This window comes from Sinohyriopsis cumingii, chromosome 11 (genome assembly GCF_028554795.1).
Source record: "Sinohyriopsis cumingii isolate HCF-2022 chromosome 11, ASM2855479v2, whole genome shotgun sequence".
NCBI lineage: Eukaryota > Metazoa > Mollusca > Bivalvia > Unionida > Unionidae > Sinohyriopsis > Sinohyriopsis cumingii.
Window position 1 is genome coordinate 35306895 of NC_142971.1, and position 16257 is coordinate 35323151.

The window sequence follows — 16257 nt, forward strand, 5'->3', positions numbered from 1 at the left end:
AGTGGTTAGTGCATACAACAAGTAATTTGATTATGCAAACAACCAATCTAGCATGCAAACATGTTTGAAGCGAAGCAGACAATTGTGTTGGTATAGATTTGAAGTTGTAAAACAAATATTCCCCAGCTGTAGACCAAAACAAAGAAGTCCAAAAGAGTTCCAAACTTCTCAAAATGTTTTATTAATTTTTATAATGGCATAAGAGTCTTAATAGAGCCATCAAACCTATATATTGAATATTTTGTATACCTCAGGTAGTTTTTGCTAAGAATCAGTTTAAAAGTGTTTTTAACAACTTGACAAGCCTTATAATGGGCAAAAGATTGGCTGGAATAATTGAAAAGATTTAGAATTGCAAATAATTGCAGCAAAAATACAAACGTTCATTCCAGATTGTTTTTCATCTGACCTAAATGGTTTTTGCCTAATCAGAATAATGCGTTTTTGTCCACATCAACTGTCCAAACGTTTGAACATGTACAAAAAGTTTGAGAAACTGCAATAATGACCCTTAAACATAATCAGATCATTATCATAAAAACATAAATATGCATGTTTCAGTTGAGGGTATCAAATGTTTTTGCTTAATCTTGCTAAAATAACTTTTGCTACAAAAGACAAAGTTGTAAAAAAGCGTATTATAATGTAGATAAATGCCGTAATTACTTGAAAACCAAATAAGGCCATTTCCAAATGCATAATAATATCCTAGTGTCGCGTCGCTCAAAGGGCACGGGCAACATACTAAATATACCATCGTTGTCTCGCTCCACATGCATGTGCAACATATTCAGTCTGGGCCAGTCCTGTCACCAGCTTTGATGTACTAAAGAATGTATTAACTTTATCAGTGTACACAATTAGTGTGTGTGTGATTTTTAACGTCGCTTTAACGATGTCAGCAATATGGCAGCTTATAGTGACACGAAGCAATGGGGCATGTAGCATCATGTCCCACCGTCACATTATCCTGACACTAGGCCGACAAGTCATAACACTAACATCCTAATGCTGAGTGTCTAGCGAGGCAGCTGTACCATTTTTATAAATCTTTTACATGACTCTGCTGGGGTTCGAACCCGCGATCACCCGAATCTGAGGCGAACGCTCTAACCACTAGGCGACCGGAGCAGTACACATAATTTGTATATGAATAAAATATATGAAAAATTATTTAATAACAAAGGAGATAACAAAGGAGATGAGCAACACACATTATCTCACATGAAGTAACGTAATGGTTTGAAGTATGGTTGTGTGCAAAAGTATATATATATATATATATATATATATATATATATATATATATATATATATATATATATATATGGTGGACAATATAGAAAGTTAAGGAAGAACCACCGACCCGCTAGAAGCTACTGGAACGCTTTCTCACATACCCATATCTGTCCATCCCCAGACTTGACAGAAACGAGATTGCAGTGATTGTTGATGTCGAGCGCTTTAGACTACCTGATCTACCCAGTGGTCCATGAAACAAATTAATTACATATGCCAGTTAAGGTGGTGCATTGCATGCATTATTTATTTTTGAGCTATAAAGAGAAGTTGCGGTGTTTTGGTTAATAAAAGAACCTTGTTTGGGGTCTAAGCTTTATTAAACAATATTACCAAAAACACAAAGCACTCTGAAGCATTGCACATTTATATCAGAATAATAAGGAATAAAATAATAAATAAAGAATATAAAATGCAATTAGACAGCCCGTGTGAAAAATATATGCAATTGTTCAAAATTACGTCCCTCAGCAGACAGTATATCGTAACGCAGAAAACACAACATGTGATCCAAAATTAACGAACATTCAAAACTATGTCTGCCAGAACAAAGTCTTCTTACTTTCGAATCGGAGTTGCGACCAATACTTACAACAAATGCTGTCATTCCTACTGACAAAAATGTACGTTACTATGGTGCAGTAAGTACTTGTGTTGGTATCAGTGACGCCTAACTTACGAAACCTAGATTTTTATTTGGAAAACACTTATTCCCCGACAGCAGACCAAAACAACGACGACTAAAAAGTTCCAGAATTTGTATTTTATACAAATCAGAACAAACCGTTATAATAACCTAAGACTCTAATCAGGTCACAAAAATGCATGTTAAATTGTATTTATGTACTTCAAGTGAGTTTTGTTTTAAATCAGCTGAAACATGTTTTGTGCTGCTATAAAACAAATTGATGAATTGCCTAATGCGTGTCTTGACTGTTTTTAAACAAATCTTGCGAACATGTTTTTGTCATAAAAGAAAACGTTTAAAAATATTAGAACAAAATTTAAAAGAAATATGATAGATTCCTGTAATAGCTTGGAAATCTAATACTATCATCAGCACGTGCGTTCAAAATACCAGCAACTTTTTGATTTGTCTTTCTTGAATGTTGTTGGTAATATTGTTATGAAGCGACTGGTGACGGACAAAATCAAATTGTCCTCGTTGCTTGCAGTAGGGACATAAAATCTTTGAACAAAACGGCACGCTATGTTAACATTCTTATTGATTCAATCAACAAATGTAACTTTTATCTTTATGGACCAATTATATCCTGAGTCCAGAATCTGTACATGTAGAAATCATGTCTAGAAAGTAATAAAAATTCTCGACTGCCCACAATCTTCCGATTACGAGGATGAAGTTGGTGCAAGAAATGAAACTGATGATGAAAAAATTTCATAACTGAGTATAAAATGTTGCACAATTTTTGAAAAAATAAATAATAAACTAGGAGGAGGCAGGCTTGTGATATTCTATTAACTAATATTTGGAACAATACTGTGTAAGTATCTATTCAATTATTCGTACATTGACTGACATATGCAAATGCTTCTTCAGTGAAATATTTCGTAACGAATACCCATTAGGTTTAGATATCGTCTCATGACGTGTGATAAGTTGTAATTATTATTCAGACATCATTGATTAATGGGGGAGGGGCTGAACTAGTAATACCATATGCTTTATGGTTGTCTATACAATTTATGAGTAGAATACAACACAACTGCCTGATTTCCTATCACAGAGAATATAATTTATCATTTCCAGCTGGATTTTATTCACCTTCTCTAAGTTGATCCCGCCCTTGTCAAAACAAATAATATTGATTTGATGTCTTTTACCTGGACTTTCATTTGCACGATTTATTGTATGGTTGCAGCAAAACACATAGAACTTGGTCATCTTCTAATATCGGATGTAATCTAGGCGGAGCATTTAAATGGACACGCATTGTAATGCTTGATAAAAACAAGCGATGTGGAGGTTTTTTTTTTTTGTTTTTTTTTTATTTTTTTATTTTTTTTAATAGAACGAACGTCCTCAAAATCAAATTTGAAACATTGTTTGAAATGACTTTCAATAAAAAAACACTTTCGTGTTAATATGTCACAACTCGCATAATACTGACAAGACAAATTAGTTTGCATTATAATCTTTTAAAATAGCAGAGCACAATTAAACATATCAATTAAGCATCGTTGGAAAAAACGTCAAAACCTTGATAGGGCGTTGTCCGTTAATATAATCCCCATCTTCATAACATGTATTTTGTTGCAGTACCCATATATCATGTCTGTAATAGATTCAAGACTATATTATATTATTAAACGTCTTATACGTTTCGGTACGTAATTTACGGAGGCGCGTTTGCTCAGTGATTAGCCTGTCGGACTCAAGACTGAATGGTTGCGTGTTCGAATCGGACCAGCCTTGGTCAGCTACAGTCGCGTATCTTTAGGCAAGACACTTTGCTCCAATAAATAACTTACTTGTGCTGTTGTGCCGTAAAGCACCAAACCAAAGCAAAGTGTAAGCGCTTCTGAAATACTCCTGCACATTTACTAGATATTCCGACGCTGTCAAATTTAGATTATAAGGACTGCACCATTGTTGAATGCCTACCAAGCACGCAACATATATTTATTGCTCGGAATTATTAGTGCCCTTAACTCTACCTCCTATTACTTTTGTTTTATCATTGGTTTATAAGTTATTATAGTCACTCACCAGTTTCCATGAAATCATAAACCAACTGAAGTTTGCGAAGAAATTTGGTAGTAAAATCAAGGCTGTAACGTCACTGATAATTAAGCCTCAGGAAAAGTATTTGATAAGACCACATCCCTTAGGGTGTGAAAAGTCTTACCTTTGTCAAGATCTGAAGAGCAAGTCCATAATTTAATCATATTTCTGATCCAATCGTGTACAATTTGCATAGATATCTAAAATTTATTGTCTGATATGCACTCTTATGAGAGAGGAGTAATATAATCGATATGTTCTTTCTGTTATTCTGATCTCCGTGGAATTTAGAGCTTCAATGAAAACCTCAAAAGAAATTAACCACGATGTCCGTACGTTGTCGGTAGAACATTACGTATAAAAAGAGATCATTGCATATATGCGTATCTATTGGCGACATCAAAGTCATAAAGTTAGCGTTATATTCAAAATAATGTATATTACACAAGCCCGGTTATGATGTATCATTACATATGAAATTACTATGATAATATGAAACAATAATTTAAATTAAATTAAAGCTCAATAAAACACGAAAAAGAAAACACTGATAACTAAATCATGATGTATAAACCTTGTAGTGATGATAATGATTAACTGTCTGCTTCTTATTTACATCTGATCATGATGGCCATTATATTCATCATCATTATGATCATCATCAGCAACTTCATCACCATTCTCATCATATGTTCTTTTCTCGACCACCTATTGTTCTTGACAAGTCCCACATTTACGTGACACACGGGGACAGCTATAACAACTAAACATACCGAAACTGACACATTCTGTCAAAGTTGATCAGAGCTGGCGAGAGCTCAGGCGTATTTTCAGATAAATATTTTGTCTTTTTGGACTTTGGGCATAAAAGAAAACTATTATTCTTGGACGGCCCAATAAAGTGTAAAGGACATTGGCTTTTCAAGAGGTTAATAGTGAATGTGTTCGGGAAGAAAATTTTAATTAGTATATTATATGTGGAGAGATTAAGATAAATTATCGTTTGGGAATAGAAGTGGCAAACTTTACACAAAAAAGTTTCCCAAAAGAATGAAATATTTTTATCCTTGTCTTCAGACCATATTGTACTAACATGTAAGGTGGTTATGTTTAATACAAAAGATCAGGATTGCTGAAATTTACATTTGCATAGATCTCAGTTCAAAATTTGCATGAAGCGGCACTTGTAACCTGTTGAAGGGATTAGGCAACGTATCTGAATCGATCTTAAATTGTCACATTTAACTAATTAATAAAAAGCATATCCACATATGAAAGACAACTAAATGTACATGCTTATAGAGCTGCGAATGTAACAGACGTCCCACCTGGTCAAACATAAAAATGTTGCAGCAGCATAATTTACCATATTCTTTTGAAACCTTTAACGCCATTGTGATACCATGGCTGTCTTTCTAACGTATAACCACGAAGAATTACATCCTTTGCCTACTTTTCGACGAAAGTTTCTTAAGTGTGTTAGTGGGATGTAAGAGAGGGGAAACTGTTGCAAATTTTAATTATAACGGCTTCGCTGACTCCTCGTCAAAGAATTGAACTTACTCAGCATAAAAGAGCCAATAAATGTGTTAAAAGTGCCATCAAGAACCAACCAGCCAACAAAAGATTATTACCTATTTTATTGCTGTCAGCGTTTCTTTGATGTGATTAAGGCTTTCAGCATTTGGAAAATCAACGCCTATAGCGCAGCTTCAAATGGCATGATCGTTACTTTATGACGTCATTGACATACCCACTTTTTCACTTGATTTACTGTAGTGCTACCAACTTACACATATGAAACGAAGACAAATCAAACTGCCTCTTACGAATTAATGTTTGTCATTTTAGATTTAAAAAATCAATTTTAATAAGCACATTAACATTTATGTAAACGAAAATTACAAAGTGAACTAACAGACCTCTTGGAGTCCCGAGTGATGATCGGTCTCGCAAGCTTTCTTTTGTAGAAATCCAGTGTGATATTGATAGTTGTGTCGTACTGAAACAATGCTCTGAAAAAATTCCATTTCTTTGTATATTTCTTAAGAGTCTATGGCCTTCAACTTGTGTTTATTCTTATGAAATTTTATTACTCATCCAGCTATTATTGTACGGGCCATTAGCGACAGTGCACTTTTACCCATATATTTACATATCAGGATCCTTATATATGAGTGTGTATATAGGTATAAAGCAATTTAATATACCAGTACTGTTGGTATATCAAGCTGTGATCCGCCCATGGCGCATTAATACGCATATATAAATGTTGTTTGAACAAAACGTTATATCTTAACAGTAGGCTATTGCTTCTATATTCTCTGAATCTGTGATGAATTTCCGCTGTAAACCATTAGCTTTGTACTAATATAATAATTAAAATATGAATAATCCCCGTCTTTTAAATAAATTAAACATGATGCACAATTTATGAAAATCCGCCCCCATCTATCTCTCTCATAAAGTAGATAACACGGGGGAAGAATACGTAGTGCGAGAGAAAAAAAATGAACTTGCACAAGTAACCTACAAGAACACGGGACTTCGTAACGGTTAGGTGTACACTTTCATGGGTTTTAATACACTGTTCACAATACCAGTAATACAAAGTCCCAATAGCATGCTAATATTTGTAAGGTACATTCATTTTTAAGCAGGCATTTGCATACTGTCAACTATTGAATGCTTTTTTTTGGTTTTGTTTTCTCATGTTTCTTCATGTTTTATAAAACCTATTTATATGAGTGTAAAATGTATTTAGTATTACAATTTCCTAAGGCTGCCTTGTCAATATCGTATAAAGCAATTTGATATGCCAATACTGTTCGTATATGAAATTGTGATCCACCCAAGGCACATTAATACGCATATATACACATTGCTTCAACAATAGGCTAATAATTTTATTGATCAATGTGGAATTCCCACTAATTAATCATTTAAGGACGTAAAAATATAGCGAGAACAAATATATAAAAATAATTCACGTTTTCGAAATAAATAAAAAATATATACAATTTCGTCAAAATCCTTTCCTTCACTTTTTCCTCTGTCTCATGCTTAAGGGACAAAATACGCACAGAGAGAGAGAGAGAGAGAGAGAGAGAGAGAGAGAGAGAGAGAGAGAGATTTTGGGATTTTGGGCTTGATGAAACTTTTGAAAGTGAATATGCACCATGCATTCTATAAAAATCTGGGTCGTAACGGTATGTGGACACTTTCCATAGTATTTATCTACATCGTTCACAACACCAATGATACCAAGTTGCAATAAACCTGTCGAGACTACAGTTAGATTTCTTGGTTCGGAGGTACACACATACTGTAATTTATTTTATGCTTGCTGATTTTCTTAAAATTATAGTAAGGTGCTGAAAATTAAAACGTCCATAGGCCACAAATAGCACAGAACTACATTTTGCAGCGCTAGTAGTTAAGTGGGATACCCTAGCCTCAATGGGAATTAGCATTACAGAGACCCCTGGGACACTCTAGCCTCAATGGAAATTTAACATGGAGAAAAATCGTGGGACACTCTAGCCTCAAGGGGAATTTAACATGGGAAAAAGTCTTGGGTCACTCTAGCCTCAAGGGGAATTGAACATGGGATTTTTTTTTTTTTTTAAAAATTTTTAAAAAAAGGGGTAGGCAATTGAAAGGCTATCTCTTTTCGAGAAATATGGCTGGCCCTGAAAAGGGCCTTTGGGTTTATGTTAATATTAATATTAACATAGATGGCATCTGTCACATCTTCTTCTTCTTCTTCTTAAACTCCTTCTAACTGCCGGTCCATACACAAGTACCCTCTTGAGACTTCCTTGTCTTTCTATGTAAACTCTCCTCATCCATTGACTAGTATCTGTCCTATCAACAACAGTCCACTTGGACCTGACATACATGAGCATGTCCGTCCTAAACATCATGGAAGACACAAGGGTGCATGACTCAACTGTGGTCCACATCTTGAAGCGACGAGAATAGGTGAATCAATGCAGTGAACTGCGCTTATTTATAGGTACAGGAAGGATTGAAACGGATTGAATTCATTCACCAATCCGAACACGCGTTACAAAATTCAGTCAGCTCGCATCCAATCCGAAGAGAGCAGTCTGTGACGTCACGTGGTCTATATAGATTCGTTAGCGCTTGTGTGCAGTCAATCTATGCGACAGTGATTCAACATGACGGAAACTCAGAAAACGATCCATTGGGGTGCACCAGCAGGGGAGACTGCCCAAGGGAACCCGGACTTACTTTCAGAAGAGGTGAATTGGGATTTTGTGGATTTTCTTACCTCGCAAGAATTTGTTCCGGAACCTTCGTTACCTTCTTCATTACCGCAAGTGGAGAATTTTAGACAGAGACAGAAAGAAGAATTGGAGAAATTTATGCAACGACAAAAGGAAGCGGAACAAGCTTTTCTCCTACAGCAACAGCAACAGCAACAAGAAGAGGTAAGAAAAAAAACAACAGCAAGAAGAAGTAGCAGCAAAGAAACAAGAGGGTGAAAATCAAACGGCTACGGTACTGTTGGACATTTTAGCGGAGTTAAGAAGTCTGAAACAAATGTATCAGACTTCTTTATCACGACCGAAGAGAATACGACCTTCCCGAGCTAAACACGCCAACCCTGTGACTAAGCCTATCGTACCACCCTTAGTGATTTCAACCCAATCATCAGAAGTAGGCCTCGGCCGTGGCAAAGGCTTAAGGCAGTTAAAGTTGATTGGTTAAACTCACCCCTACACCAAAATAAAAAGGCCCTTTCAGGGCCACCCACATTTCTCGAAAAGAGATAGCCTTTCAATTTGCCAATAACTCAAAAATCAACAAAAAGAAACAAACCATTTTACCCTTATAGTACGTGTCTTTTTTGTATGAGTGCGTGAGTGTAGCTTCTTATTTTAAAATCAAAACTCAAAGACACTTACCTTATATCATTCATGTATTCTTTTATCCATTTTTTACAATCCAATTCACAATTCACCACAGAACACTTTAATTAAAAGTTCATTGACTTCTTCTTTCTCCTTGTTTAGTCTCTCTGTTTTTTGAATTTCTTCACCGTTTTTTCCTCATTTTCTTCCCTTCTTCTTTTCTTCTCCTGTTTCTTTGCTTCTTTTAAATAGAATTGTCTTCTTTCTTCCTCTTCTTCCTCTGAAGAATCCCTCTCTTCTTTCGAAGAATCCCTCTCTTCTTCCGAAGAATCCCTCTCTTCTTCTGAAGAATCCTTCTTTTCTTCTGACTCCTCTTGTTTCTTTTTTGGGCAATCTGGAGACCAATGTCCTTTTTCTTTACAATAATAACAGGTATCTTGACTTTTGTCTTTTTTAGCCCCTGTTTTTTTTCTTTTTTGACGGTCTGGACACTCTGAAGACCAATGCCCTTTCTTCTTACAGATATAGCAAGTATCTTGACTTTTATCTCGAAAGGAAGGAGAGTAGTCCGTGGGCTGGTCTGAAGAGAATTTTCTAATGACCCCTCGCAAAGCTCTGACGAAACGTTCCATCTGGGTAGTCTCTTCCATCGTTGTGCTCGGCTTGAGAGTGAAATGAATAGTGAAAGAACAAGACACACACCCTTTTATATACGCTGGTCTGCCATGAATATAAATTAGTCTATGGTGTTTACACTTGAGTCATTTGACGTTTTGCACTCAAGATGAAACGATCGCATTCATTCGAGAAGAAAGAAGAAGAAAGTAAGAGGTAGAAACGTGATCTATCGCCTCGTACCAGAGCTGAGATCTTGGCACAAATTCATGCCAGTGATTTTGAAGAGGACATGAGTGAACCAGAATTTGAAACCTCTAAACCAAGTTCGTTACCCTTAGTCAACCCTGAAAAATACTATTCCATTCGAGAGACGGAAAAGCGCTCCTCTAGAAAATTTAGAACCACGGCTTACACCTACACGGTGAAGTTTAAAGATTTCAAGGCCGACGTACCATTGGAGAAAGCAGAAGGGTTCATCACTGGGGTGTGGGATTCTTTGCTCACCGCACTCAAGCGACAATGTCAACCCAAAGAAGACGATCGCTTGACACTATCCATAGATCACGACGGTTTGAAATCCCCTGTTTGGATCGAGTTTAGCAGACCCGCAGAACTAACCCCTTCCAAAGTCATGGACAAGAATCAACACGTACAACAATCTAATGACCAGTTTGACATCACCGATGGTAAAGCCACACTGAAAATGGCTCACGTCTCTCTTCCTCAAGAGACTGGACGCAAAAAGATGTTATTGGTGGACGACCTTCGCAACACCAAAACAAGTCTCGTCCGAATTAACAACCCTCATGACCAGATGTGTTTAGCCCGAGCCATCGTGGTGGGACGAACCTATGCCAACAAGAACGACACGACAGAATGGAAAAGAGCCTGGAAAACTATTCGACAATCGGACCGAGCCAAACAACGAAACGAAGCAGAACTCCTGTTGCAACAAGCTGGTCTGTCCAAAGACACACCCTGTGGCATTCCTGAGATGCAGAAATTGCAAGATGCCCTAGCTCCACGCTACACCTTGAAAGTGCACCCTCAAGAAATGCGTGGGTCTCTGTTGTTTCGAGGCCAAGATTTTAAGGACGGAAAATACATCCACCTTTATCATCACGATGACCATTTCGATACCATTACCAGTATCACTGCATTCCTGCGATACGGTTATTATTGTGAGAAATGTGATTATGGTTATAACAATCGAGAGCAACACAAGCATTGTGGATGGAAATGCCCAGGATGTTTGGCCTCTCAACCCTGTCTGAGCGAAGAACCAGTGCCTTGTTCAACTTGTTTGCGCACGTTTGTCAGCCCTACCTGTTACCAACAACATTTGAAGACGCAAGGTTCACAGAAGAAATGCTCTTGTCAACTCCTGAGATTGTGCCCTACCTGTGGACACGGCATACTTACCAATAATGCCAAGGCACACGTATGTCGAGGAAAGAAAAAATGTCACATTTGGCACCGCATCGTGGACTTGGAACACCAATGCTACGTGCAAAAATACCAACCCCCACCAGAGAAAGAGGACGGTCACAAGAAGAAAGGCAATTTCATCTTTTTCGATTTCGAATGCATGCAAGAGACCGGCATTCACATTCCTAATTTCTGCGTGGCTCATCGAGCGTGCGAGAAGTGCATTCAAGAACCTATCTTCAGTCATTGCCCTCACTGCAGCAAGATTCCCGGAGGGCGTGAAAAAATCTTTCCGGGACCAAACACGTTAGCCGATTTTGCCCAATGGGTCTTAGACCCCATCGACAAGACGTGGAGCCAAGAGGACATCGAACGTTACGGAGATTGTCATCGTCATGCCACGGTGATGGCTCACAATTTCTCCGGATACGATGGACAGTTTCTTTTGAGGTACTATACGGAACATGGCACCGAACGTCCTAAAGTGATTTTGAACGGAGCCAAAATCATTTTCATGCAAGTGGGACAAGTGCAGTTTAAAGATTCGATGAGTTACTTGGCCATGCCTTTGAGTCGAATGCCTAAAACGTTTGGAATGACAGAAATAGCTAAAGGGTACTTTTCTCACTTTTTCAATACGGAAGCCAATCAACACGCCGTTCTTCCCCATTTGCCTGAGGCTCACTATTACGACCCCGACAACATGCGTACCGAACAACGAGAAGCTTTCTACGCTTGGTACCAGGCTCATGCCTCTGACCCCTTCGACTTTCAGGAAGAAATGTTAAAGTATTGTCGTTCCGACGTGGACATTTTACGACGTTGCTGTGGAAAATTTCGAGAACTGTTCATGGAACACGGAGGGGTCGATCCTTTGAAAGAAGCTTGCACCATTGCCAAAGCGTGTTCCTTAGTGTACCGCCAACGATTTATGCCTGAAAACACCGTGGCTGTCATCAGTCCTCAAACGACCAACTATGTCAAGCGTCAATACTCGGTCAAAGCCCTACGTTGGTTACATTACTTGTGCGACAAGGAAGACAAGTGGATTCAGCATGCCCGCAACGGAGGAGGCGAAAAGACCATCGGAACGTATTTGGCCGATGGCTGGGACTTAGAAAACCCCAAGATCGTGTACGAGTTTAACGGTTGCTTATTTCACGGATGTCCCGTCTGCTACCCTGACCGTGACACTAAAAATCAGTTTTTACAACGGACCATGGAAGACTTGTACCAGGACACTTGTCAGCGGCGCCTAAAGTTAGAACAGCAAGGATACCAAGTGGTGGAAATGTGGGAACACGAATACGATCACCGTATGAAAACCGATCCCGAGTTTAAACGCCTCGTGGAAAGTTACCAGTTCATGGACCCGCTGAACCCGAGGGATAGTTTGTACGGAGGAAGGACCAATGCCACCTGTTTGCTGTACCAAGCCGACGAAGAGAAAGGAGAAGAAATCAAATACTTGGACGTGTGTTCGCTGTATCCCTACGTGTGCAAATATTGTCGCTTTCCTGTAGGGCACCCGCAATTGCTGACGGAACACATCGACCTGAAAAACATTCGACAATACGAAGGCTTGATCAAGTGCAAAGTTTTGCCTCCCACGAACCTATACCATCCCGTCTTACCTCACCATTGTCAAGGCAAACTGATGTTTCCCTTGTGCCGTACTTGTGCCGAAACGTGCAACCAAGATCAGCCTTGTCATCACAGCCAGGAAGAACGGGCCTTGACGGGAACCTGGGTCAGCGTAGAATTGTTCAAAGCTCTGGACATGGGATACCAACTGTTAGAAGTGTACGAAATTTGCCACTTTCCCAAGACACAACAGTACCACAAAGGTGACCCTACTCAGAAAGGCATTTTCGCTGACTACGTGGATGCCTTTTTGAAACTGAAGCAAGAAGCCAGCGGCTATCCTTCCTGGTGTCACACTCCCGAAGACCAAATACAATTCAAAGAGAAATACTATGCACAAGAAGGCATCTCTTTAGACCACATCGAGAAAAACGAAGGCAGGCGATCGTTTGCCAAAGTGATGTTAAATTGCTTGTGGGGTAAAATGGCACAACGACCGTGTTTACCCAAGACGGAATATTTGACAGAACCTTCCCGCTACTTCCAGATGATTCACGACAAAACCAAATACATGAAACACGTAGACGTCGTTCGAGAGGATTTGATCTTGGTCAATTACGAAGAAGATCTGGACTTTGTACAAGACGACCCTTTTGGAAATGTCATCATTGCGGCTTACGTGACAGCCCATGCTCGCTTAAAATTGTACGAAGCTTTAGAACTGTTAGGGGAACGCGTCCTGTACTTTGACACGGACAGTTGCATTTACATCCATCACCCGATTCAACATCACCCTGACATCGAAGGAGACCGTTTAGGAGCCTGGACAGACGAGCATCCCGACGACAAGATTCTAAGTTTCGTCAGTGGCGGCCCCAAAAATTACGGCTACGAATACCGGGACAAACAAGGAGAAGTGCACACGACGTGCAAAGTGAAAGGACTGACTCTGAATCATCGTACCAGGCGAGTGGTCAACTTTGGGGTATTGAAAGAAGCCTTGCAATCGGGAGAGGATGGAAACTTTAAGGTGACCACCTATCAACCGAACAAGATTGTACGTTTACCCACTCACCACATCGTCAGTCGACCCTTGGAAAAAGTCTATCAAATTGTATACCAGAAGCGAGTGCGACTTCCCAATCACTTTACGTTGCCGTACGGTCACGTCGGTATTGGTCTGTATATAAAAAGGAACCCTAGGCAAGATCGATAGTTCATTGTTCATTGAAGTAACTTACCATGTCGTTGACGAAGAAGAAACCAGATTGGTTTGGTTTGGACCAAGAGGTGGCCCAGTATGCACGAGAGTTATTCAAGGAATAAAGTTACTTTTCAACCCGTGTTAGTGACGGTGCCAGAAGAACCCGTCACCCAGGACGGGACTGTCGTGGACAGGCCTGAAAGACCCTTTCGGGAGGACACTTGTGTGACCTTACCCCCTACTATAGAACTGGTTAGAACTTTACCCAAAACATGTTGTACAGACACTTGTGTTTATTCCACGTTCATGGTTATCATGTGCCTTTTATTCTTGTACTTAAGCCTTTGGCTTTTATGTATTTTTGTCTTTCGTGTTCATGTTTGAAAAAAAAACATTCAATAAACGTGTTCTGAAAAAGTATACAAACTCTTGTCTTGTTTGTTTTTCGTGTCACAAGTGACATTTCTCACACAATGGCTACCTCTGCTGTCTCTGCTCCCTCTTCCTCTACTGTCAAAGTCATCGACGAACACTTAGATCGTGCCAGTTGGGAGGCTTTGTATCTTCGCCATCCCTTTAACATGCTCATTGCTGGACCTAGCGGTTCAGGCAAAACCGAATTCGTCAAACGTTTGATCGAACATAAACATCATTTGATCGATCGGCCACCTCAACGGATCGTGTGGTGTTACAAAGAGTGGCAATCGGCGTACAGCCTCTTGCGAGAAAGTCAAGGCGATTCCATCGTGTTTGTGGAAGGCATTCCTAAAGAAGACGACGGCATCGTCTCTGACTCCCGTGAAACCCATTTGGTCATTTTCGACGACATGTTAGGAGAAGACGAAGAAGAAATTAAACTGTGGTTCACGCGCAAAGGGCATCACCGTAACGCCAGTGTCGTTTACATCACCCAAAATTTGTTTCAACAAAGTAAAGCCCATCGCACCATCAGTCTCAATGCACATTACTTGGTCTTGTTTAAAAGCCCTCGAGATAAATCGCAAGTGCAAGTCTTAGCCAAACAGTTAGGAACGCCTTGGCTGACTCAGGCGTACGACGATGCCACTCAAACGCCACACGCCTATTTACTCGTCGATTTGAAACCTACGACCCCCGAGGATTTGCGATTTCGTACCCACTTGTTTCACGACTGGTGCCAAGACGGAGGGCCTGTCCTGTACACGTCTCCGTCCTCGACTTCATTTCACTCCCCATAAAAAAATCTATAAAAACCTCAGACCCTTTTTCGTCTGTCTCACACAGTGTGAACATGACGTCCCTTCAGTCGCATCTTCCCGTCAAATTGATTCGTGCCTTGTATGGCATCAGTCGAGAAAAAAGTCCACAAACACGAGCTCGTGTCTTAGAAGCTAGTCTCAAAGAAGTCTTACGATGGTTCACGGTGACGGCACGTCAATTACTCCAAGGAATCATTCAGATTCCTCATCAAACCAAACGCTTTTTCGATCGAAACAAAGTCGCTTTGGTCCAACTGGCCGATCCCCGCATCGACACTCAAACCAAAAAACAAATCATTTTGAAACCTGGAGGGAGCGGTACTCTAGGAGGGGTCATCATTCGCTCACTTTTAAGATGGGATCCTAATGCCCCCAAAGTTATCCCCAAGACAAAAGTCCAACGAAGTCCCAAGAAGAACAAAAAGACCAGGTCCCCAAAGAGAAGAACTTCTCCAGTGGCAGGACCCTCCTCTGACCAGACACCACCGCCCCTGAAAAAGAAAAGAAGCCCCCAGAAAAAGAAACAGAGAAAAAGTCCCCAGAAAAAGAAAAGTCCACAGAAGAAAACTAGTCGCAAGAGAGGCACTTCGGCCAGGACGCAACCTTACACTCGCAAACCACGATCTGCCACGGCAGTGACTGCGTCTCCGGCATCCTCACGTTCATCCACTTCTCCGTTAATGACACCCAGAACTGAAGAGTACTTGGAGACGTTGATTACACCAAGAACATCTCCGTTGATGACCCCCAAAAGAACTTCCCCAGTGGCAGGACCCTCCAATTTAGTGGCAGTGGCTGCTGCTCACAAAGTACCTTCTCCCAAAATCAAAGTCCAAGAAAGATCGGGCATGTTACAAAGTTTACTGGATTTGTCCAAGCAAGAACTGGCTCGATTTAGTCCGTTGCGTACCCCTGCACGACGTGTCATGCCTGTCATGAAGTTGATACGACGTAAAGACAATCAGTGGCGACGCGTTCCAGTATAAAAAAGGCCTGTGACCAAGTCGGGGTATCAGTGTTTTGGTGCTCCTGAAGATGTCACCCTCCAGAAAACCCCAAGGAAAGAAAAGGAAAGGACTGCCTCCTCGTTTAGTCAAACATGGGGACATGTTATCTGTCCTGTCCAAAGCTTCTCCACCCCTACGAAAAAAACTCATTCAAACAGCCTCCAAAGAGGTCATCGATACCGTGTGCGAATGTTGTTTGAACGTTTTGAAAGGCACGATCCTTTTGTCCAAACACCAGAAACAATGCTTAGGC

General features: G+C 40.0%; 1 protein-coding gene across 1 annotated transcript in view; it reads right to left on the reverse strand.

Annotated features, from left to right (window-relative positions):
• Window positions 1–16257, reverse strand: part of LOC149787911 (metabotropic glutamate receptor 3-like) — a 100300-nt gene that overhangs the window by 42602 nt on the left and 41441 nt on the right. The window lies entirely within an intron of this gene.